This window comes from Lasioglossum baleicum, chromosome 3 (assembly GCF_051020765.1).
Source record: "Lasioglossum baleicum chromosome 3, iyLasBale1, whole genome shotgun sequence".
In the NCBI taxonomy this organism is placed as follows: Eukaryota; Metazoa; Arthropoda; class Insecta; order Hymenoptera; family Halictidae; genus Lasioglossum; species Lasioglossum baleicum.
Window position 1 is genome coordinate 6,485,001 of NC_134931.1, and position 26,644 is coordinate 6,511,644.

General features: G+C 39.1%; 1 protein-coding gene and 1 long non-coding RNA gene across 4 annotated transcripts in view; one reads left to right on the top strand and one right to left on the bottom strand.

Moving 5' to 3' along the window:
• Nucleotides 1-26,644, bottom strand: part of Scgdelta (sarcoglycan delta) — a 287,276-nt gene that overhangs the window by 187,844 nt on the left and 72,788 nt on the right. Inside the window, exon 2 of one of the 3 annotated variants that reach the window (XM_076420932.1) lies at nucleotides 16,694-16,948. The exons of the other annotated variants lie outside the window; for them this stretch is intronic. The gene's annotated coding sequence lies outside the window, so the exon portion shown is untranslated. The remainder of the gene's footprint in view (nucleotides 1-16,693; nucleotides 16,949-26,644) is intronic. 3 annotated transcript variants of the gene reach the window in all.
• Nucleotides 12,281-13,438, top strand: LOC143207458 (uncharacterized). The gene is made up of 3 exons (XR_013008674.1): nucleotides 12,281-12,508; nucleotides 12,577-12,645; nucleotides 13,256-13,438. It is a non-coding gene; the product is annotated as an uncharacterized LOC143207458 (long non-coding RNA).

Genomic DNA, 26,644 nt, shown 5'->3' on the forward strand with positions numbered 1-26,644 from the left:
CGGAAAAGTTGCGCGCACCACGGAGGCGTTCACACCGTCGCGTCGCGCGTCGCGGCGTCGGAACGTCACGTATCCCCATGAATCGCAAAGGGGTTCAACGAGCAAACGAGCTGCCCCGACTAAATCTTTCCCGAGGAAAGCCGTGAGAAATGGTTTTCTTCGTGAAATTGGTGCCTACGCTCTCAGGTGCCATAGTCACAGGAATAGAACCTCTATGCAACCAGTGCAGTCGAATCAGTAAGGGTAAATTAACGCACGTAATAGCCAATTGACTGCGACAGTGCTGGAGTCCCATTTTTCACACAGTTAACAATTATTCGGTGAGCTATTTCGGCTAACGAGGAAGCTATCGAATCCGCAAAGTTTAAAAATTATGAAACTTTGCACACAAGTAGAGTAAGTTATGCCTAATACAACCCTATGTGAATGGGTGGACTATAGCTACGCAAAATCCGTGCGTGCACCGGGCGAAAGTAAGAGGACGCTGAAACATAAACGTCGGCCTATATCCTTGTAATTAATTTTTGCTGTCTTCGTCGAGATAAACTTTCGCAATTACCTCGTTACCGGCTGTTCCGCGTGGCAACGGGCACCGACGTTGCTTCTTCCCCGACCATGGCAGGAATAACGATTAATTTTACAAATTCATATTCCGCCACGGCCGAGAAGGTCGGAGATATGCGCCGCTAAGGGGATGCTGACCCTGTGAGCGTCATAATTAATTTCCATTCTTCCTCGAGCGGAGTCCGACAGTTACTAGTCTCGTTATTCGACCCCGTTGTTGGAATTCTTTTTGACAAATGCTCCGCGAGGTAGCCAGAAACGCTTGCTAGTTTCTCGTTATTTGCATGCCGCGCTCCCGCATCGTGTAGTTCTGCATCGGTAGGAACGTTCGGGTTTGGTTAACTTGTCGAGCTGCTCGAACAGCTGCGAAAATTATTCGGTATTGTTTTAATCGACAGAAAACACGACAATACTTCCTACCAGCCTACTGTATTTTCAAACCCTGTAACGACACGATGTCCATCTACGTAAATTTGTTGTCCCCGTTCTTGATTGAATTGATATTCTTCGAACGTCTACTGATTACACGGTCCAACAGATTTCAACTTTTCTTTGACGTTTCGATTCTTACTATGCGATTCTTATAGAGTTTTTCGCGCTGATTCCGAATCTGTCCTTAATTTTTCTCCTAGACGCACGGTTTTTGAGAATTTTGAGTTTGAAAACAAGACATATTTTTCAACTTTAAACAAATGTTGTGATGTTGTTATAAAAGATATTGAATTGTTCTTTACAGCATAAGGCTTTCCCGAATACAGTGATATCCGATATTAATACATTATGATTGTTTAATCATTTTAAAGACGGAGAGACACCACTTTTGCACCAATTTTTGAGGATGTTTTTCAATTTATCTAAAAAAATAAGGGTCTAGCGGAAAATCGAAATTTACCATGCGATAAAGCAGACTTTTATCTTGAGAAACCGCCCTTCCAAGTTTGGAACGTCGACGTTTTCTTCGAACCAGAATGGTCGTTCGATGGGATTCGGCGCGGCCACTTGTGTAGTAATTTGCGCGTAGCACGCTTTGACCGTTGCGTTGGCCATCGTTGGATTTATTGAACTTGATGTACTTGAACTTTGGGCACTATTGATACAAGTGCCTCTGACGGCAGAGAGACAAGTACAAACACAGTGAAACACTTAGATTGTCTTATTGTTAGATGATAAAGACTCCGATAGTGCCGTCGCCATACACGTAAGCACGAAATTGTAAATACATCCGACCTCAGTGATAGCTCACGCCAAACTCAATCTGCACAGGTTAATCGAATTGTTTTTCCCCTCCGAACTGTTTTTCGTCGAACTATCTCTTAAGTCCAAATACTATCAAGCAAGGACTTGATGAAATTTCCAAGCGTTTGCGAGCGCAGGATGTCCGTCATTTTAGCGGAAGCTTCGACGCTAAACTTCGTTTACGTTGTTACTCTTGCATAGATCGAACGGTTCCCTTAAACTGAACGAGGAAAGAAACATGTATGTGTGTAGGTATATTTCACTGTTCGACAATGAATTTTACCGTCAATTTGTCCCGACTTCCCCACCGAGCACGCCCAATTTTTGACAACGGAATTGCCGTAGCGATCCCGATTGCCAAGGAATTGTTATATTGACAGAGACCAGTCACTATGTTCTTTTACTCACGATACGTAGCAATCAGAGTAGCGCAATAATCAACTAATAAATAGAAATGACTAATAGTGTGATTGAATGTTGGTCATAGCAAAATAGTCATTAGTTAAAACTTTTTGATTAGTTAGTTACAACTACATGGTACTAGTTAGTCACAGCTCTAAGTAATCGTTAGCTAGTGCTTATTAGTTAATTAGTAGTTGATGATCAGTCACCAATCATTAGTCATGAGTCACTATTGTGCGATTAACATACATTAATATTATTAATTAGTTATCACCAACTAATCAAATAGTTTTAAGTAATGACTATTTTGCTATGACTAACATTCAAAAAGACTATTATGTACATAGTCATTTTTAATTATTAGTTGATTATTGCTCTACTCTGCCAGATGTACATGGCATAACATAAGGTTTAACTAGTGGGGGAACGTACTGATGGGTGGTGGGGACCGTGTGGCTCGCGACAACGAAATTGGACCGACCTGATTTAAGTAACGGACAGCACATGTCATTTTCAGAAAATCTCTTTTGACACTCGGAATATTCGTTATTCCATTTATGTTTTTCATTGAAATAGAGAGCATCTACCTGAAAAGAACGAGACTAATTTGGTTAGTACTGCACGACTCTTTCCTTTATGATAAAAAAGTTCTAGAATAAAGGAAACATTTATGCCCAGCCAATTTTCATTTTATAATAATAGCCACATTTAGATTTAGCCATTTTCAAAGTAACCGAGGTAAAAGAGATATGTAGCATGGAACATACGTAAAATTTTTCAAATGCACTTGTTTTTGGTAAAAACAGTTCGTTTCCACATGTTAGCAACGGAATTATTTATTTAGCCAAAAAAATATGAACGCTTTCATACTTCCGCGAGGTAGTGAATTTTAGTTGAGATTAATAAAAGGGCAGAAATACGTGAAATATTATTTTTAAGTGTTGAAACATAAAATATTTACATTATAGATTTATATTATTCTCCTTTTCAATTATTTTGTTTATTACATGATTAAAATTACGGATTAAAATTCCATATAAATGTAAACTGCTCTAAAAATATGTAACCATTTGCTTAATACACAATTTGGTTGTTTAACTGAACATTTTCTTTCACATGCATTTTTGAAACTGCTTTTTCGAGTTCTACGTTAAACGCCTTAATGATAATAAATGGTTAACCCATGAAACCGGATGTTACAAAATTTCTACATCTGATAAATATGGAATAATATTAAAAACGCACTAAATTGCCGCCAAAATAATTGATGCCTTTAAAGTGTTAAACCTTTTTATCAAAAACATCATAAAAGGATCATATTGTATGTACAAGTAATTCCATTTATGTTATCTACGAAATAAAAATTAAGAAATTAATAGGGTGTCCTAGTTTTTGTCCCTGACTGTAGTATTATTTCAACCTTGGTAAACATGGATCCCACCTTATCCGAGATCACTGAGATGACATCACGGATGATTCAAGATGGCGAGAACACGGGAACGCAGACAGCCGCGTCAAACTAACTGCCGACGTTTTAATAGTGGCGGTTTACACGCCGGGTTCGCATAATTGCGACATTGTAAGGCATGTAGGTAGTGTATAGGAGAAAGTACTTAAGCCCACGGTCGCCTTCAACGGTCGAGAGTCTGGTAATTGCCTTAATTACGACGAAGTCCGACTCACCCGCTTATGCATACCCGTTAGTAAATCCCCTTCGCGGTGGTGTTTCTTTTCGCGAGCGTAGCTTTCGCGAGCGCCACGTCGCGACGTCAAAGGCGAGAAACAATTTACTGAACCTGCGGGAAAAACGTTTGCTCTTCTAACTGTTTACAAATCCTGAAGAAGCGTGTTCTCTCCTTTAGTGTTTCCAACCGACTGAAACAACAACAAAAAAAAAACGGAAAAAGAGAAAACGAAAAGGAACGTTCGAATCTACATGTACATACAACGATCATTTCTTTTTTTTCTATTACTTTCACCCGGTTGAGCGTGCAGTATTGATTCAAGAAAATCTGGAAGAATAACGTGAATTGGTCGAGCAAACGACGGAAAGAAAGTTCACGCGGTGTTTGCTGATGAGTCGAGTGTTCTTCAAGTCTCGGAAATAAAAGACGTAATCCGAAGCGAAATAGAAAAGGGATGGGAAAGGGGAAAAGAGAAAGAAGGACGACGAAGCACGAGGGTGAACGCAAAGCGTCTTTCACGAGAGAGATAAGGTGGCGATTATTTATGGACAGGCTTCTTGAACGGAAATTAAAACGTTCCGACCGACAGAATCCTCTAATTTGCAGTGACTGTAACCCAGTGCAAATATACCGGACCTCGAGGAGCAGACTCGACACCACGGAAATCTGCTTGGTCGGTGAATATTTAATGCGGCGAGAGGTTACGAGTGTAGCTGAAGAAACCAGCGCGATACGCGAGGAACCGACTGTCACGTAGGGTAGTTTTTATTTTTCAACTTTCGATTCTGTCTTACCCTCCTAAATTGTGACACCCAGTGGGAAAATGATGCGTGCCAAATTTGTCCAAATGGCGAATGCTTAAATTACGTATTCAGACATTTCCTTCGTGATTTAGACATTTTTTAATCAAAAATATTTTTGGGAAAGTAAATTCGTTTAAACGCGCCCAACTAAGAATCATTATAAATCGTAACTTCCATTAAAATCACATTTGAAATCGTATTGAAATGTTTCGATTTAAACCCTCCCTAGAAGGGTAGTTTTATAAAGACATTTTCTCATTCTAGCAAATAAGTAATACCAGAATTGGATTCTACGACTCAAAAAACACTAATACCGTTCAGTTTGTAATTATTAATGTATGATTACAGAGGCTGTGAATGACTGTGGGTTAAAGATTTAAGAAAGTGTTGAAACATCTGTTCAGTAGTGCAAAATAATCTTCTCCTTGAGATTCAAATTGCATGAACAAAAAGAAAAATGATTATAGAGACATGAATTTTGTCCAGCTTTTTGCGATTGTGGCCCACTGTGCGCTGAGCGGAATTATTAGCAAGCCAGTTTGCACGACAGGACGATCGCGAAAAGTCGCGAGGGAAGTTGATCGTTCCCGTGAATCGCGCAACGAGCCGCGTTATCTTCGACGGAAGAGCATTAGTCGGCCGGAAGTGACAATTTCCGATCGTGAACGTTTCCGTTGATCGAACCCTCGTTCGCTCGCTTGCTCGCTCGCTCGCATTCATCACCGGCGTCGATCCATCATCTTGCCGAGACTGGATTAACGGCTAACCACTTCTATCTGTGACGGTGACTTTTATTGGCAAACAGCGAATGGAAACAAAATTCCCGGCGTCAGGTCCAACGGTTTCGGGACCGTTAAACTGGACAATCGGTTTTTCGATCTGACCAGTTTTGTCCTTTGAACGGGGTAATATGAATCAATGAAACGTCCCGGTTCGCCAATTATTACAAATTCGCAGTCGATTATTATTTGGTTAACGGATTCCGGTTAACTTGGTTCAATGGAGCAGGCTAGTGTAATTACGGGATTTTCAAAACTTTCTCTGAAGCGTTAATTGCTGCGCTATTCGGGCATCGTGCCGTGAACGAGAGCTTTTCTATAGTCTATCTTGTCATTTCATTCTTCGACGATTGTTTTCAGTCATTTAGTTGTTTGTGGAACACAGTTATAGTACAATTGCTTATGGTAAACAGCTTCAAAAATTAAATAATAGTACAGTGTAATAGTGTACCATAACAGTACGCGTAATAAATAGTTTCGAGAAAAAATATTGGTAACAAGGTAAATAAATGTTCAATGGAAACATTTACTTCCATTTATATTTACCTAGGTGTACAGTTTCACACTATTTATGTAAAAGGAAAGTTTTGATGTGATATTTTGTTCACCACTTGCTGGTATTTCTCCTATAACTAAAATACTTTCCACAAAAATCATAAACTTCGTTAATAATATTCTAACGAAGAATTTGACTAAAGTTTGAAATCTATCTTGCACAAGATTACCATTATTCGTGTCAAGAAACTAAAAAGGACGTAATAATATCCTGTATTATTAGCCTGAAATAAAAATATCACTGGTAATTTCCTCGCAAGACACGAATTCCGACTTTATCATAGATGACCGGTGTTCCCAACTCACGTGCACGTGCATACATACATATGTATTTCATGAAAATTCGCCATTCCGAAGGCTATAATCCTGTCCGACTAATAAAACCCGTTTCTCCTTCGTGACACGACCACGATTTAGAACAGTAGAGCAGAGGAGCGATCGAACAGATTATTTTCGAAAGTTTTCCGTCCCCTCGGTTGAAACTCCAGGGACGAAACGGGGAGCGGGTAAGGGCGGGTCGCACTCGAAAGGGCGCGACAAGTTCAAAAAACACCCGTGGGAGCTCCGGGACCCAGTTCCTCGCGGGCAACTTTCCTTTCCGCGAGGCGGATTATTTAATCAGCTGCACGCATAATTACTCCTTAAACTTGAAATATGCAATTCGGTTAACTTTCTCGGTGTTCCCGTTTTCTCGAAAATAAAAATAAAAGAGAGGGGTAGGATAACAAAAAAATAGCAGACGGTCCCGGGACTGCTTCTCCGCGAGCTTTTTCCTACGGAACTTTACCATTAGAATCCCGGGCCGAGATTCCTTTGTTCTCGCGGTAACAGCTTTCAGGCGTCTTCTTCGTTCAATTGTGCAATGAGATCGCCGTGAATCGTTGAAGCAGGTGGGGTTGGCAGAGGGGTCGTGAATCGGCTTGAAAACGTTAATAGGAAAATTATTCAGCCTTCGAGTTCGTAATGCAAGTGCGATTCTGTGTACGAGGTCCACTCGGAGCTGTGTGCCGTTATTAGCATAGTAGCTTAGTTCCGCTTGCTCACCGGCACGTACACAGCCGTAAGAACACCAGCCGCACGTCCCAACTCGCAGGAACACGCATCTATGCACCTATTGGGACCCATAACTGCCTAATAACGTCTCATTCCTTATATCACGCGCGACGCGGCCCTACCAAAACCTGGAACTTTGTATTGTTGGGAATTAACCGCGCGCCTCCGCCGCCGATCTTTTTAGCCCGCCTGTTCATTAACCCACCCAGCCCCGCTAGAAGACCAAGCGGATCTTCTGGTTTAATCCCCTTGTTCATAACCGAAAAATTTTATTGACCCCGAAACTCAGTTAACCATCCACCAATGACCATTATCCGAAATCCTTCACCTGATTTTAAGTCTGATTGTGAACCAGATTCTTGAGATAAAAATATTTTATTTTGTGGTTTAGATGACCAGAATAAAAATATTTTATTGGTGAAATTCTACAGGGTGAGCCACCTAACGCTTGTACCTCAAATATCTTTGTTGTTTTCAAAGATACATTAAATGTCTCCAGGATAAAGTTGAATGGTAAAATGGGGCTCGCGCGCGCGATACCAAAAAATGGTCGTTTTGATGTAATTTCTTTGAGAAACGTCAAGGTCACCTTCATCTTTTAAAATGGAACCACCCTTTTTTAAACACCTACAATGATAGTCCATGTCATTATTCGAGGTCGCTTTCAGCTATTCAAGACAATTTTTTGGTATCGTGTGAGCCTCATTTTAACATTCAACTTTGTCCTCAAGACATTTAATGTATCTTTGAAAACTACGAAGATATATGAGGTACAAACGTTAGATGACTCACCCTGTATGTATGTATGTAGGATCTGGTTTTGATGAACGATAATTTTATTACTAGCTAACGATATGCGAAAAAGAATGATATTAAAAAAAATGTGTTAATCGATTCCAATTTCATATATCCCATTTAGAATACTGTTCTTTTGAGACGAATAAAATCGAAAATATTAAATAGCATTTGAAATATTTAATTCGCCAACTATTATCTACCTATGTACTCAGTTCCACCAAAGTTATGAGACAATTCGTTAACGGGTGATTTAAGTCGCCATTAGTACAGCGGGAGCTTTCAATGGTAGACGAGTACAGTCCTGGTTAGTATCGAAAGGGTTAAATTCGCCTGGACCTGTGGATATTGACGTGCTCCCTGCTCGACGACGCGGAATCGAAGGGAAAGGGAAGAGCGCAAAGTCGAAGCTACTACTCTGCGCAAGAAAGAGAGTCAAATAGTTAAAGCAAAGCAAAGGGGACCTAGACTAACTGAACAAGTTTGAAGTTCAAACAGTGGAAATTAGAGTGGTGAAAGGTCTGTTGAAGCACGGTTTTAGTGGAAAAGGCGAGCGAAGATAGGGAAGTCCTTTGACGATACTCTAACCCTTTCGAAACAAGGTGTCTGTTAACGTTAGCGTATTCCGAGCTGAGTCGAACGTGGATTTCGAGCGTTCAGAGAATTTATAATAGATGATTACCCCGTGTGCTAACAGGAATATTATCCCAATGGCACCCTCTGATTTTCCTTAACGTTGTAATTGTTAATAAAGAGTGTACCAATTTTCGTAAGTCAATTTAGTTCGCTTCAAATATAGGAAAGAGACACTAAGAATGTATAATGTTGAATTGGTGAATATTTTCCATACAATAACACATAATAATCCACGAAGCAAACGACACTTTCCTCTAAAACACATTCTATACAAGTGAATTAAAAATAATAAATGGATAATCTAAATTATTCTGCCCGTACAATAGTATTTCGGTCTGATGAATGATGGATATAGCAATTATACGGTTGAATTGTCATGACATTATTATAATAAAGGCAGTTTATAATCGTTTTGATATTGATATCTGATTAATGCATAATCAATATATTTTTAGGAATGGTACGCAACTGATCAGTAATTATTTCAAAACCGATGAAACAATAAAACCAGCAAATTGCAATTCTTAAAAAATATCTGACTCCTTGAGAAAACTCGAATTATTTGGTTCAATTTTAAAAAAGATTTTCCATTGTATAACGTGTTTAAAGGTTAATGTGAGCCATTCTATATCGAATCCAACACAACCAGAGAGAAATCGAACACTTTCTAGTACCCAAAAACTAGAGAAGGATCAATGTTCACTATCATCCCCAGAACATTTAGCCTCGGAATTAGGAAATCGAAGATAACTGTTAGACCGCGCCTGGTTAACTGTAGAACCTTAAACGAATAATACCATTATAAAACGAGAACGATGTCTAACACGTCGGAGCTTTGAGGAAGTCGGCTACAGATTGCAGTTATCGTTCGCGATCCCGAAAGTTTTACACGATGGATCCTGCACAAATCATACACCGGCGCGGCGGAGTGTTCGTTGAATCCAGTGGAATCAAGTACCGGCCATAAACGTGCATTAGAGCCGTTACTGAGATTTCAAACAGCGTCGTTATCAGTCTTCATTTATTAGCGGCAGGATTCGGTCGGTGAACCGGGGGGTGGGAAGGGGGCAGTAAATGAAAGAATGCACGCGTACACGGTGGGCTAACGAGCGGTTAACCGCCCAAGATTCATAACGCGGCTGTTAAGCGTCGAAGCGTCGACGGAAACCGCGAGATAAAACCGCACGCGACTCGGAGGTACGCAAGCTAGCCTGCGCGGGGCCGATGTTCTTAAGTGCCCGGGAAACACAGAGAATGGGGAAAGGATGTTACGGGGGCTGAGCAGAACCGAAATGGTGAATAACCGGGCCGACGTAAGGATAGACGCCGCGGCGCGCCGGTGAAATTAGGTTAAGACGGCACCGTCGGGAACAGTTTCGGATTATCTCGCACATGTTGCCCGACTGCATTTCCCGGTTACCCGATGAGCTACCCGGTTCCCCGGTACTCGAATATTCACGATCGATGTCGCGAATAACTCGCCAGATGACATCCGGCGGGGATACACGTCGGTCCCCGGCAAACAAGGGGAAAAGAAATTTCGTGATTTATCGGCGACGGTGCTGATTTATCGCAACCACACGTCTGCGCCGCCTTCTGTTTTATTTCCTCTGTCGTTCAGCTCGCTCGGACGCTGAAATACGATCCTGAACCACGATTTATTTGAATTTTGTTTCATTACCGGCTGGGCCGCGCGCACACGGCCCTCAAACTGATCAGGGAAGAACGCGCGAGACTTTTTTCCCGGCGTATTAGATTTCAGCGAGGCAATGGTGAAGGTTTACGTTTCTTGCCGTGATCTAGCAATGGGAATCTTGAAGGATCTTCAATAACGCTTGCATACATAGTGCGGAACAAAACTATTAGCACAGGTTTGTATAAAATTTTCTATTTAATGTTTTTGGAAAATCTAACTTTTGACCTTAAAGTTCACATACAGGGTGTAAAGAAATGTTTGGCCTTGACTGCCATAGGCGTATTCTACATCTTCGGATCGGCGAAAATGTGTACAAAAAGGTTGCCGCAAAATTGTCCTTGACCTCGACTTTCAAGGTCAAATTTTTTAATTCTATTTAAAGGGTCAAAGCAACCGAATATTTTGAGTTTTTCAAAATTTCGCCAAGTATGTGTATGTTCAGCATCATTGTACAAGATTATTGTTTAGGTAAGGCATATAGATCAGTACAGTCTTATAGAGATTACTGTCTTATAGAATTTGTTTAGATGCTACGGATGATCTACGTAACGAAAGCCAGTTAAAAAGTTGGCCGAATCACATCATAGCCGGGATTTAAGAGATTGGATTTTATTATTCACGAGAGCAACGCGGCACTGAAGTACATATGTACGTATGTATATAATGTATAATAATTACGATACAAAAAGTTCAGGGCCCACGAGATCCGATACAAATAGTTTCGAACATATTGAAACTGTTACTAACAATCTGCAACTACTACGACCTCGAGTTGACGCTTTCGGGCTTACCCGAGCAGGTGGTCCTCGAACCTGCGCTTGTTAAAGCCATTACAAGTATCAGGAAAATCTTGAGACCATACTTTTCTAACTAAGGAATTTTGCGTGGTCAGGTGGACTTCCAAGACCTTTGGCCACCATTTTAAACGTGAAAGAATCATGATTTTATAACCTGTGTGTAACATAAAATTATTGAAAGTACCAGAGATGGGCAGTATCTAAATACAAAATTATTCAAATACGTTCTAGATACAAATAACCTGTATCTTTCGCCTTGTATTCGAAGTCGATTGCAGCGCCACAATGTATCTGTAACTTCATCTGTCGAGCGCTGCGGTTTGAAGAGTTTATTCATCTGTCTCTCCGACGATTTTCTGGTTATCTTCGACTTGTATTTGAGAGTCGAATACAGCGCCACGATGTATCTTACGGTTGTATCTGTCGTTAACTTGCTTGCAGAGTTATCCGTCAGATTTTATTTGAAGAAATAGATTCGTAATCATATGGATTATTTGAATCCCCAGATGTCGCGCGAGATTTATCCGTCATCTTGTATTCGTTATTTGAAGCTGGATTTAGCCAGACGATTTATTTGACGCTTGTATTTGTGACGAGTAACTGGAAGAGATGAAAATCACATGTATCTTTATTTGGTATCTTTATTTGATTTCAAATACACTGAGATCTTGATGCGACGTTGCCACGTCGTAATACATATGTAATGTAATACGAGGAACGTATTTACATTTACAGTGACTTTCATTATTATTCCATATTCGGATACTCTAATAAGGACTATAACAATTGTTTAAACAAATACATTTGTATTATTTAAACGATTGGTTAAACAAACAATTTTTATTATTTAAACACATGTTTAAACAAATAGAGTTTCATTATTTGGACGATTGTTTAAACAAGTACATTTGTATTATTTAAACGATTGTTTAATCAAACAAATTTTTATTATTTAAACACATGTTTAAACAAATAGAGTTTCATTATTTGGACGATTGTTTAAACAAGTACATTTGTATTATTTAAACGATTGTTTGATCAAACAAATTTTTATTATTTAAACACATGTTTAAACAAATAGATTTTCATTATTTGGACGATTGTTTAAACAAATACATTTTATTATTTAAACAGATGTTTAAACAAATAACTGTTTATTATTTAAGCAATTGTTTAAACAAATAAATTTTTATTAAAAAAATATATATAAATATTTATATTTTTTTATTTTGTACATACTTATATATATATATATATATTTATAACAATATATTAATTTATGTATATATCGGGGACCGTACAAATAAGCTTACGCGACAGGTGAGCGCCCGTCGCGTTGCATCGCCGTGGGTTTACGTCAGTTTACGTGTAGTGAAGTTAGTTTAGCACATGCTTGTGCACGTGTTTGTAATAGAGTATTCCAATTAATAAAAAGCGTGTGTAAGTGATTCGGTAACTTCAGCCACCTGTCACGCGATTGTGTTGGTGAAATTTGTCACTGTCACAGGTAAGTTTTTATTTTATTGATATGATATATAATTTCCATTATTTGTAACAATATGTTGACATTTTCAGTTAACCTGTCAATTCCTGATTTCCGATGACTTGGTATTGTGTTGGTGAAACTTGTCACTGTCATTTCAGGTAAGTTTTTATTTTATATTTATTTTCTCAGACATTGAAACATTACTGACAAAAGGAAAATTAAAAAATATTATTAGGTTGGAGAGAAAATTCTAGCGTATTTTAACTTTAACACTAATCCTACCAACAGCGGTCAAGATGACCAGTTCCAGATTTTTTATTTTACAATTAGAAAGTTAATAATACTGATTTCATAAGAAACAATTGTATAGATATCTGTAGTAGTGCACATTTTACAATAGGAGCCATACAAAGTCTAAATAAAATCAATCTTATCATTTTTATAAGGGAACATGTGTGTACCAGTTACTTTTGAGGCTCGGTAGGTTTAGCGTTAAAGAAAACATTTGATTCAATTTATAAAAATACATGTTTAATATTATTCAATTATATAATTTTCATTATTTGTTACAATATGTTGTCATTTCTCAGATAACCTGTCAATTCCTGTTTTCCCATGACTCGCTAGTTAACATGTGTTTTGATTTACAAGCAAAATTACCTGTTTATTTAAAATACGACATAGCTTTCCCTCCAACCTAATATATTCATGCTAAAAATCTTCCCGTTTATTGGACAATGCTTTTCACCAAGAAATTCTAATTTTTAGATGCAGCGAAGATATCCAAAACATCAGTTCATCAGAAAGAAAATAGTATTTCCATACAGATGTGACTTACATTAGCGGAGGACCATGGAAAAAAACAAAACAGTTTCAAATTATTAACACAAATAAGTAGAAATGATTTATACACCCTGCACAAATTATAATAAAAACATATCATTAATAACATATTATTCCTTTCTTTTAACAACTCCTTGCGTTATTTATTAAATTATTAATAATTTAGTATAAATTGTATAAATTTATGCACAAATGTAAAATTTATGTATTCAAACGAATAAAAATTATTAATAAAAATAAATAGAGATAATTTATACACCCTGCAAAAATTATAATAGAATCTACAATTATCGTGTTATTTAACGAGCAAAAATTGTTTTAAAAATTACTGACAAATATAAACTGAATTACTTTATTAATAACATATTATTTCTTTCTTTTACCAATTCCTTCCCTTACTTATGACTTGTATGTATTTAGTTAAATGCATCTATATGGTGTGAGGTACAAAATTAAATATTGACAATACTTCACAACTTTTACAATATTTCGTACATAACCGTGGTAACGTTTAACCTTCAAAAATAAGAAATTTTAGGAGCCTACAAGCTCCCCTTGTTCTATGAGCTCCACAGTTTTTAAACCGATCATTTGTACATTTAGTGTTACGATTTGGCAACGTCGCATCAAGATGTATTTGAAATCAAATACAAATTACGATTAAAGATACATGTGATTTCATCTCTGAGAAATACTCGTCACGAATAAAAAAATTGAATAAAGTATCTTGCTACGTCGAGCTTCAAATACATCTGAAGGTTAAGATGAAATCGTCCCATTGAAATCTCACAGATACATTTCCAATAGCCAAAATCTGACGGATACAACCGCAAGATACACGGTGGCGCTGCTTCGACTCTCAAATAACTGTGAAAGATACACTGAAAATTCTCACGCTGTATCTTACGGATAGTGCCTCTTGAATAACTTCTCGCCGCTAGAGGCGTTGAATACGCATACGCAGTTACTTCGAGCTCAGATAACCTACAGATGTCAAATGAAATTTTTTGGAGAGTATCTTACAGATACACTGTGTCGAATATGTATTTCAGGAAAATAACTACAAATAAAAGATAACTTTCATTTATCTTTTATTTGAAAATTTTAGATACATTTTTGCCCATCTCTGGAAAGTACCATGGAACAATTTTTAGAGATCGCATAGACATTAATGTGAGATTCCGATCAGAATCTCTCAAAGTGTCTAAAACATGTACAGCCATTTTAACCCTTACGAATTCAACCTCTAAATTTCATGTAACTCTTCAAAGCTCTCATTGCCCATTAACTGCCGACATGATTTTTAATGTACTTTTATCTTTTCTCTTAAAAAATATGATTTTCACTCTTCCTTCATGAAAAAAAAATGCAAAATTTTATTTAGCTTGTTTCAGTAGTGTATTAGATATTTCTGGTACCGACTTTGAAACTCATGGTTAAAAAAAAACGTTTTTAAAGTTTCAATTCTCTGCTATTATTCTGCAATATCACTGCACGCAGTCAACTAGTCTATATTGTTGTAAACAGTTTCTGAATGTAGAAAAACGTTGGTTACACTCAGGTGTTTGAACATTTTCTATTCGAAAAACAAATGCTACGTTTTTAGTTGTACGCCTGAGAGCCGCAGTTCGTTATGCCGCAAAGTGTCAAACTTTCTGAGCTGTAAATCCAGCAATTTTACGAATTTCGAAATAGAACTTTGGCAGAGTATTTCCGCATGATGGCACTAATAGAATATACAATTTTCGATTTTATTCTCAAAACGATATTTACAAAGAATTATACAGAGTGAGGAACCTCTAACAGGCCACCTGAATAACTCGGTTGCTCTATTGATACATAATATTCTATTTCATATTAATAGCTCTTTTTGTAGGTAGTCGCTTAGAGGACGTATGAAGGTCAACTCCGTTTTTTAAATTAGAATAATATACTTTTCTATGTACTATCTGTTAAGGCGTTTTAAGACGCGTACGTATTATTTAAGATTTTTCAAGGTCAACTGCGATGGAAAATATTCTACCTTGAGAATTTATTCAGGTGGCTCGTTTTATCACAGCAAGTTCTCGTCTACGGACGGTTGGTCTTAAAATTAGAGAAATTGCATTCCCATTGGTTAGTATATCCGGCTGATTAATAAGCAGTGAAGGGGAGTATTTCAGCGTGAATGGGGAGAAGAGAAACAGGCGTCGCTGGTACGTGTACGAGCGTGAAATTTATGCATACTTGAGCGAGTAAGCGGACACATCGGACGAGGGTAAAAAGCGAAGAAAGTCTAGCTGGTGTTCCGCGTAGCGAATGGAGGCGCGCGCCACTACTCATCCCTCAGTTTACGTTCCTCACTCGGCTGAACTCACCCCGAACTGGAGTGCCGAGGAGTCAGGCCGGTTCTAGGAGCAGGCCAGGAGACCGAAAAGACCTGGAAGGGGTTTGTCAGGGGTTGGGATGAGTTTGCTAAATGCGTCGGGTCAACCTATGCATGCTAATGCCTATCTTACGGACTTGCAGGCTCTAAGCTTCGCGACACCCGAACCTGCGGATCTCCGGTCCACGACCGATCCAATCGCTTCGCCCCTCCTGGCTAGATGACGTTGCAGAACTGGTCGAAGATGCGGTCAATGAAGACAACGTTTTACCCATGGCATTAGACCCGTTTTTTATTAAACAACAATATTTACATTGAAATATGTTGTACAGCTCAATATTTCGAACAACTTTTCCCTCTGTAAAAAATGTCGCTCGGCCTTTGTTGTTTTAGATATCCCATAAATATTAGCTACGATGAAAAATTGTGTAGATTTTCGTTTCTTCTTTATTTATTTATTAAATATATTTTATTTCGCACTTTTACAAAAATTGTGACATAAATATAAATATTTCTTCACCATTTGAATGAAATGTTGTTGTTTTTTGTAAATCCAGTTTAATCGGTTTTTCGGATGTATCAGTACTCGAAATCCTATATTTTCGAAAGTCTGCTCGCGCGTAAATCCTAGTTATAACATCTAACTCGAGGAAGATCGCATTCCGAATCGAAATTCTCAACAGTCTACTCGAGTATCTCATGGGTATCTTACATACCCATTTGCAACCAGGTAGCACCAGTACAAATTCATCCCTTTGTGCAATCTGGGCCCTTAATCGTAGGATTATTCTATACGCCGATAAGTCAGTGAACAGCTGCTATCTGTTCGAATTAGGGTCATTTGTCATGCGTCAACTGGATACAAATTTCAGGATTGCATATCGTCGAGGGGTGAGTCGAAGGGGGGTTAGGGGGGTGACTCGCTATTCTATGGTGCGTGTGTAGCTATATAAGGTGAGATGGTGGTTGATCGATAAAAGAACATGGAATCGTGTTACCTTGTACCGACGCTTCTCCTTCCGCAGGGGCGACCGGAAGTACACGGTTGGTAGCGAATTTTGAAACGGCCCCGGGATAGCGGTATAAGTAATGCGATGCAGGGATTCACGATAACCAGTCGTATTCTGGTAAGCCGGATTAAACGGATTAAGCGGCTGTCTTCGTCCGGGTCGGTCCTTAAGCTCACGCACGGGGTTTTGAGTTACACGCTAAGCATGGTCCCTTACATCCAAAAGGGCGATTGCGAGTCAGAACTGGTTCGGAAAGCAGAAAAGAATAAACAGCTGTGAGACACGTTATCATTCGACCAGCTTCACAGATTATCTCTAGGAAGTAAAACTCCCCAGCCATCTAAAGACAATTTTTATCGTTCATGAATCTTTTCTAGTAAATGGAACACCGAATCGAAGCTTTTCCACTGGAGCATTTCCTTCTCATTTGCTTTGTATGTAGTTTGGCTGCGTTACCGAACCTCTCTGATTACGGTGTTGTAGGGTGACCTGCCCAGTGAGTGAACACTTAAGCTGCATGTTTGCTGAAATTGATATTCGCAAATCGTTATTGAATTTCCTGGGTGCTACTTCTATAAAACGGCTGTGTCATCGTTAAGATCTTACATCTCAGAACACAATTCTAATAATGGTCGATGATTACAGCTGGCATTTGAAATCTGAGGGATTAAACGAAAAATGCACTAAATGAGCATTAAATGAACATCAATTTCTAATGAATAATTTTAACCCTTACCATTAATTCAATACGAATTATGTTCACTCGGTGGACAGGTCAACCTGCGTACATGATTCTCACACTTTTTAACCAATTATTGGGTTGGCAAGAAAGTAATTTCGGTATTTGAAGGTGAAATGAAACCCAATTTTGTTATTCATTATGTAGCTGTCGCAGCTTTATATAGAAAATAGCCAATAACTTTATTAAGCTATCAGAAAATATTTGATCGATTAAAGTTCATTGCCTAAAGAAATTTTTATTTCACCTAAAAATACCAAAATTACTTTCTTGCCAACCCAATAATTTCAAACTTGAACATTTACATAAAACGTTTGTTCTCTGACAAAAATCAGAATTCTTATCCCGTAAGATGTTGCAAAGCTCCGGTGGAATGTTTTCGATACAGTTATTCATTTCCTCATAAAAACATTCCAGTCAGCTAATATTTTCAAGCAGCCAAAGTGACCAACCTCTCAATGGAGATGAAGAAAGGTTAGCGAAGGGTGCTCGATACAAAACAAAGGGAAGAAATAGCGAGAAGATGGTGTATACGAACACAAAAGGGAAACGCTACGAGAGGTAATAATTCGCTAGGGATTCGCTACTGTGTATCGTTCAGGCTATGCGAGCAAGTGTTTGTTTCAGTAGGTGCAATATTAAATGCAAGAGAGATTACGCCGTGCGGATTTATTATAAAAACGATTCCGTGAAATTCCGCTTTGAGATAATGCACGTATACTTTTATTACGCCGTCGGCTCCGTTATTAATAACGAAACGGCGAGATATTTAACGCTCGAGATAAAAGTACAGGTCGGGGGCACGTTTTGATAGTTAATTCTCTGGTAGTGGAATGCCGAAGATCACAGCGAGATCCGGCTCTTCTTACGATCGTCTTCACCGGTCCCCACCGACCCTCTTTTCCACCTGGCAACCCTTCCTGTCCCTTTCCCTTTCGTGCTACGTGAGAAGATTCTGCCATTCCGCTGTCTCTGTCGCTCAGCTAACTTCTATCTTATTCCGCACTCGCATACATAGATCCTAGGGTACATGTACGTGTCGAAACTCGAGTCTCGGGAAGAGATTCCCAAAGGACACCGCTTGCCTACTCTCTCTCTCTTTCTCTGCCTCTCTCCCCCCCCCCCTCTCTCTCTCTCTCTCTCTCGGCACCGAGGTCTCGGGCTAAGGAATTGGAATGCAGGGATTAATGTTTCGCAATTAGAGATCCGACCGTGGATTCGCCAATGTGTCGGTCCAGGAATACTCAAGAAACCTCTCACATCGACGCACGCGTATCCTTGTGCCTTTCCTCAATTTATTCGACCGAACTGGAACAGGATTATACCACAGCTTTTCCAGCACCGTGAAATATTTATTACGACCCCCGTCTGAATTACGTGATATTTGCCGACGAGATGCTGTTATTAACCTGTTAACTGTTTTGCTTCAGCTTAAGAACGTGACTCATATGCTTAATTATTTTTCTGCTTTTGTTCACACTACTTCGCAGATTCTTTTAAATTTTATTCAAAAGCACATGGGAATCTTTTTAAAATATACTTTTGTCACTAGACGAAAAATGCTATATTTTCATGACGAGTATACCCGACACAAACAGTTAAGAGGTTAAACAAACCTTTCTTCACATTGTTCGTTCTACCCTACCGTTCTCCTGTTAAAGTAGAGACCAGCGCTGCTAATAAAGAGATAATAACTATTTAAGCCTGAAACTCGGCAGAGGAGAAGGAATCTTTTTCGACGGCACTCGATGCTACCCGCGATGTCTGACATGAATTTAGGTTCGCGAAAATTGGCTACTGTTAGGGCTGCAAATTAAATTCTGTACGACGTGTCTGCTTTTGATAAATTATCTCCCGGATCGTCCTTAATAAGCTTTCGCTCGTAGACGTTAGTTACGTGCGATCGCGTTTATAGCTTTTAATACTATTTCTACACCACTACTTTTGTTTCCTTTTCAATTCACGTAGATATTATATTGACGATCGATGACAATGCTCCCTAACAAGCTCACCCTAATGCTCACTATTTAATTGATGATAAAATCGCTCGGAATAAATTATTGTCATAACTAACCGGAGTAAAACTCGAAATAAATTATTGTTATTATTGTAGAGTAATGTATTAGGTTGTCCCAAAAGTTTCTTTCGGAATGTGATCCTTTAATATTGTTACATAAATATTAGGTTGTCCCAAAAGTTGGTTTTCGATGCATGCACATAATGCAAATTCATATTAAGAAGTACTAAAATATTAACATAAACATTATCGTATTGTTTGTATTTATTTAGCGACATTAAAGGAACACATTCCGGAAGAAACTTTTGGGACAACCTAATACAATAGATAATTGTAGGGCGTGTGTAAGCCTAACTGAAAAGAAGATATTAAAGATAATAGAACGAATTCGTGTCACCACCCAGAATTTCGACACGAAAAAAGGATGTACAACATGCACACCCCAGTATAATACAAGATAACGCGTACATTACCGACCGTTAGCGTCATTTTCACTATATTGTCGCGAATAAAAATCGTTCGACACGCAAAAATAAAATTGTTCCTTTATTTCTGATCTCAGTGAACATTCTACAAAAGCAGAAATCCGCACGGAGACCTGTCTATCCGAGCATGACAATCCATCGGCCACATTTACATTTCTGATTAGTGTCATCGTTCGTTGTTTCAGAGCCGGCTCGCGATGACAGGCGTGTTCGGTGTCCAACGGCCAATACAAAATTACAATTACAACTCGTAAATTACTTACTAACACACGAACCGGCTAGAAGGCTCGTGGCGAGAGAGAGGTGAACGCGCGGGGGTGATCGGGCTGGATCAGGGGTGCCGTTGCGTTGGTCCGGTCAAATTGCAACAAATTAACCGCGTTAATCAAGCCCGCGGTCGGACCAGACTTTTCCCGCCGGTCGGATCAACGGATGCGAGGAGGCCACCATTAACGGAAGTGCAATTATTGACCCAGCCGCCACCGAGAACTCGTCGCTTTTTACGCCCAGCTATTCTAAACTGTGTCCGAGTGAGTGAGCGAGAACGTAGGCCGTTGTAAAATTTTTAAGTTTACGCGGTGACCGCTCCGCAGTTATGGCCGCCCATTAAAATCGGCCGACGGAGACCGCGTCCCCTACCATTTTTATCCTTTTTATTCTCATCCCGCCAACGCAACGCCGCCTCTTATTCCCATTCTTTTGTGTTTTTACACGGACGGTTCGTGAAACACGACGCGCCGCCTCGCCGTATTGAATTCATAAATATATTGGCGTGATATCGGGTAATCGTGTAAATAAAACAAGGGGGCGCAAAAGTTGCTCGTCCATAGTACCCCAGGCTGACGCGACGACGCGACGCGGCACGGTGGAATAAAAGAGGAGAGACCGGTCGTGGTGACCCCGGGAATTACGCTAGTTGAGAAAACCATGATAAATGAACGACCGGATTCCTTCGTGTGCGCGTGTTACACGCGGCAACGTGGAATATTTCCGTAACACTCGATCATGCCCGGCGACAGTCAAAGAGCGTTTGTCTCTTTATTGTTGCAACGGACGCGAATAAAACTTGATTCGACATTCGCGCACTCGATAATATTTGCTTTTTATTTAATATGGAAATTAAACGAAAAATAGTAGCACCGCGCGGCTGGGGTCGTATATAAAATTACGAATTGTATAACGCGGCGCACCGGTGTCGCTCTTGTCCAATTACATTTCAATGCTGAAAAATGTTTGAACAACGGATCCGTTTTCCGCGCAAGCATTCTCTTCCGACACACAGTATTAAGTAATTCACTCCACCGTGCGCACCAAGGACGAACCAGGTTTTTTTGTTGCGTTCCGAACGAAACTCTTCTATTTTACATTTTCCCTTTCGGCTGCACTCTGACTCGATAATGCGTAAGCATTGTGGAATCTCTCTAACGGTCTTTGGTATGTACGAGATCCTTCCTTTTTCACGACGCAGGTGATATGGCTAGTAATACGAGGTGTGATAAAAAAGAAATCGGACTCTATCAATTTCCTTGCGACGCGACGGTATCAGATAAAATTTCATGACTTCGCTGGTCACCCCTCTAAGCCCTTATGTATTATTCTATTAATTTTCATCGAGCTGCGGATATTTCAACGAGTGCTACATGCAATTTAGTAGAAGCATGATCGCGTGGCTCTGCGATTTTACAATGCACGAATGATCATTTTAAAAAAAATCAGTTTATACTAAAAGATTCGTCATTCAAAGACGCACCAATTGGATTTTGAAATTTTCGTCTAGGCTTAATAGTTTCGAAGATATTCTTCAACTTTGATGGCTATTTTCACCCTCTTAACATGAATATCGGCAACTGTAAAAACGTACGTGTCAAATATTTTTTTAAGTTCTGTATTATACAAAAATTCCATTATAATCGGCGTGTTACGATTGGGTAACCTCCCGTGTTAGAAGGAAAGATTTTATTCTATTCTAATTTTCGTTTCAACTGTATTTAATTTTTCTGCAAGACACCTCGTCTTTAATCTGGTGGAAGGGCCCGTATGAGATTAGAATACCGACGAGCCCATAAGTAAATTTTAAACACCTCTATCCCCGGTTTTAATTATAATCCAAGTGGTAAAGAGTAGATTATTTTGTATGCACCTAGTCGGGATGCCCGCGTGACATTCATCGTAACAAAAATCGATGCCAAGCCGAATGGATGCTGGCGCGTAAAACACTTCCATTTGCTAAAAATTAATTCGTACGGATTTTCTATCAGGCGAATGCATCACGCGAGTTTGTCGGAGCATTGTTTAGTGTTCCAGGGTTGCTAGCCTAAGTGCGCGGGTTACTCGCGGGCGTCGTTCAGGCGTCGTTCAGGCGTCGAATGTTTCCCCGGTGCTAATGGCGGATCTACATCAGACGTACTTTGCGCGCTTGGCCCTATCCGTGGCTCGTTGTCGCCGTTTAATATTTCACCGGTTACACCGCACGCGACTTCATGTAAAATCGACGATCTACGGCAACGGTGGCGGAATGCCGCGTCGCCGTTCCCCCGCCGTCCGATGGTTTACATCAGCGAATTATTAGCAAGCTGGCGCGGGCTTACCAAGCCTGTCAATTGCACGGCAACATCGATAAAATTAACGATTACATGATACACGGATCCGGGGGCATCCTCTCCTCTGGTGTACCCCGCGTGCGGCCCTGTGTTCACCATCGAAAACTATTTGGAAAACAATCTCCGTCATCGGAGAATTGTTGACTCGCCGATACCTGCAACGCGCAACGGGCCGGGTTACGCGCAGTGGACATTCCGGCCTCCAAGTTTTTTCGTTCGGATTTAATAAAAAAAACGCCCGATTAATGGAATAACTTTCCCATCTGTGGCTCGCGATTTTCAAATTTTTCCGTAATTCCGTGCTGTAAATCGTCGAGTCGGGCGCGTACCATTTCCTCTGGAGCCAGAACAGTGTCGCCGGACGTATTGCGGTCGGTGCGTACTATCAACTGTCAGAGGACAATTGCTCTTTCCAAGTATGATATGAAGTCGGGTTTATGATGTAACCATTTAACGCTTTGACTATCTCATAATTTCGAACGCAATTGTTCTCGGTGGACGGCTATTGCCGCCAAGAATTTACGAAATGCGGGTTGATTCTCGTAACGCCATCACTTCGAATACAGTGGATAATCAAATTATTAGAGCCACAGTATGGCAAATATATTTTTCGTTTCGACGCACCGAGTATTTAACCCGAAAAGTTGGCCAAAACTATTTTAGCATTATTTTAAGACTTTTATGCATAGTATATCGAGTCATTGGATTCGTCTTGACATCAGCTACGACAATATGTAACAAAAAGTACATAGTGGCATTTTAAAGATTAAGTTGACCATAATTTTTTATAAGAAAGAAATGTTTCATAATTTTTGTATTTTGATTTATAGAATGACTGAATACGGATTAACTTTTGTACGAAACATTTTTTTGCCAGATTATCGACTGTGTCTGAAAAATCGTGGTAACGATTGGGCATTTTCAGTATGACCGCGGCGCAACACACATTACGTTTGCTTCATACATCGCAGCACAAAAAGTAATGTAAAGTCGTATTGGCACATTTTGGCAGTCATCTTTTTCCATAAAAAAAATAAAACTAGTACACTGTTGTTCATATGTTCGAATAGCTCAGACAACAAAAATTTTTCATCTTACGCAAGATTTAAAAAATCGTATTTTGGCCAACTTTTCGAGGCAAATACTCCACTTTGCGACGACGACATTATTTTACCAACGTTGTTTCTAAGTGTATTTTTGCAATAAACAATGAAATGAGATTTCAGTCTGGGCAGGTTTTCATTGAAAAATTGTTTGTTTTAATGAAGAATCGTCAACGCATGTAAATAACTCGTAATTCGATCACCCACTGTAACTTGAAAAGACGCTCGCATATGTACATATCTTCACGACAAGACGGGCCAAAAACATTGTCCTCATTAGAGAGATGTAAAATTAGTATTTTGAATACTAGAAAAAAAATAAAAATTTTAAAAACAGAGTATATGTATACTGTATACATATTGTAACAAAAAGCAAGCACACGTCCAAATAAAAAGAAAGCAGCAATCACAGTGTAATCCCTAGTTAACGAGGGGCCGGTCGACGTGCAACGTTAAATTCACTTCTCTACGATTTGTGTATGTAAAGCTTCTGATTCAGCAAGCATTCACAAAATTGTGCACGTTTCACAAAGTCCTGCCCTTATAGCTCTTGAAGTATTGATAATAATATGTGGATTATAAACAACAGATGCAAAAACAAAAGTAGAATATTCTTTGTTTTTTACGATTTTATTAGGTTTACATTGTCACAAGTTGAATGAACGATGTCCTTTTAGCATTTTGATGAGACTCGAAACGGTAGAATGCGATGGCTCATTTCGATCAGAGTATTTAGGTTGATACAGCGTTTAGTTTTTACGACATTTTTATCACACACACGATAAGCGATTATCATATCGTATTATTCACTGATACTAAACGTGGTAATATAAGTAGCACGCAATATCTTCAGCAATAACTTTCACAATACATATCAGCTTTTCTATTACCGATTTAGGGAACAGTATTACGATATAATATGGTATTTTAATAGATACTAAGCTATTGATCACGTCTAAAATCTAATAAAACCTGTACTTGGGAACATGACCTGCCGTCATAAATAAAGTTGTGTTTAGTCATATTGACTGAATCTTATTTTCTAATACAAGATTATTATGTGTTGAGAATGTTGCGATAAGTATTAAGTATATTCAAACCTATGTTTTCTTTAATTTTTTACGCAAAATTTCATGCTTCATTTAAATTCAGTAGAAGATTATCTCAATGAAAAACCAACTAATAATTTTCAATTTCTACATAACTATTTTAAATTTTATCTACACAGTTTTGTCATAAATGCATAAAATATGCAATTTAATACATTATAAATAAAATTTGCTATATGGCATTGCAATTATGGGTTCCTTCAAAATGATTAATCAAAATTCCAACAAGACTTCTTTAATAAATATGTTAATTCTGATACGTGAAGAACGTAATATTTAATTTGTTACAATCCATTACAGAGATTCGCAACAGCCGGCATTTCAGGCTAGCTCAAACACGCTCAAACAACAATAAACTGGAATTCTTGGACATCTACAGATCGCGTACAACTGTTACTATTATTATTAAACCGTTGATATATAGGAATCCCGGACTAATATGCACTAATTGCCCATCGCAGAAATGGTCTAACTAACTGATTCCACAACAACCAGCATCAACACAAACATTGTTACATTCAGTCATTATACACGCTCAACACGTAAACTAGTTGTAATACATGTGTATACACAATATATTTGTTAAACGTATTGAAACATACTTGTGTCATCAACGAGTTTCTATAACTTCAATCAACTATCAAACAGTTAACTTGGTAATATTAATTAATCTTTGGACTATATCAATTTACGATATTCGAAATAACACACAAATTACAAGTAAAACTAGAGAGAAATAAATGTTCATGTTGTTAGACTTCTTAAATGTTACTACAAGCGAATGAACTTTGCTTTCTTGATTGATGCATTTCTCTTGATATCTTTCAACACTTACGCGACCGCAAGTTATTTTCCCCTGTAACTTTTTAACTATGCACAATAAAAAAAAGTGACTTGGATAAAAATTGTTAGGTTTGATAACATCCGTCTGAGCATCGTAAAGTTGATGCGTCATTCCATTTGAAAAAAGTACGGTTGGCGCTGTTTCCACCCTTACGAAACTTACCCCTACAGTATCTTACATCCTAAAGTGTTGGCCCCTTTCCACGATTCAGCATTTCAAAAATAAATAATAAAGTAGGCTCTACAAGATATTGAATATTAAACGAAACTGGTAAACTCTTTTCTTACATTCTATTCTTTAAACACATGTCCCAACATTTGTTCTATTCCTCTGGGTAAATTCATGCGGAGCAACAACATTTTAGTTTTACCAACTGAGCCAAACGACCAAAACTAGTGTGAAACGATGTATGTACGATTGATTCATGTTGTCTACTAAATAGAATTAACAAATTAAGTGTTCTATCTTTCTGTCTCTGACTGTATTACAAATTGAAGAACGTTCAAATATTCCTCGACGGTAGTGGATGAATTTGGTGAAGTTATAGGAACAGACGGAAAAACAAGAAATGCCGCGCGATTCGTTTCACTTTGTTTCGCGTATTGGATTATCACGAGACGGACTTCGAGTTCGGGTGTTTCGCCAGCGCAGTGTTGTGACACGCGACGCGACGCCACGATCCGATGACGGCACGAAAGGGATAGCAGTATTCGAGAAGGGTTGGTTATCAGAGGTGAAGATGCAGGCCGTTGCATCTGGAGGAAGGGCGAAAAGAGGTTGAAAGAGAGGGAGAGGGGGAGAGAGGGAGGGAAGACGGTTACCGCCTCGTCGTTTGACCGTAAAGCCGGAATCGAAGAATGCGCCACTCCATCAGCAGTAAACTTTTGCGTACTTTCTGCCGCGTGAAACGTCTCATGACTGGTACACACATTCGCATGGATGGTACGTCCGGTCTGTGCTCGCGCGCGCGCGCCCGCGTGCAACTAGGGTTGCAAACTTTCAGCAGAAGTTCGAGTCACGACGACAACCGCCGTGTGTACAC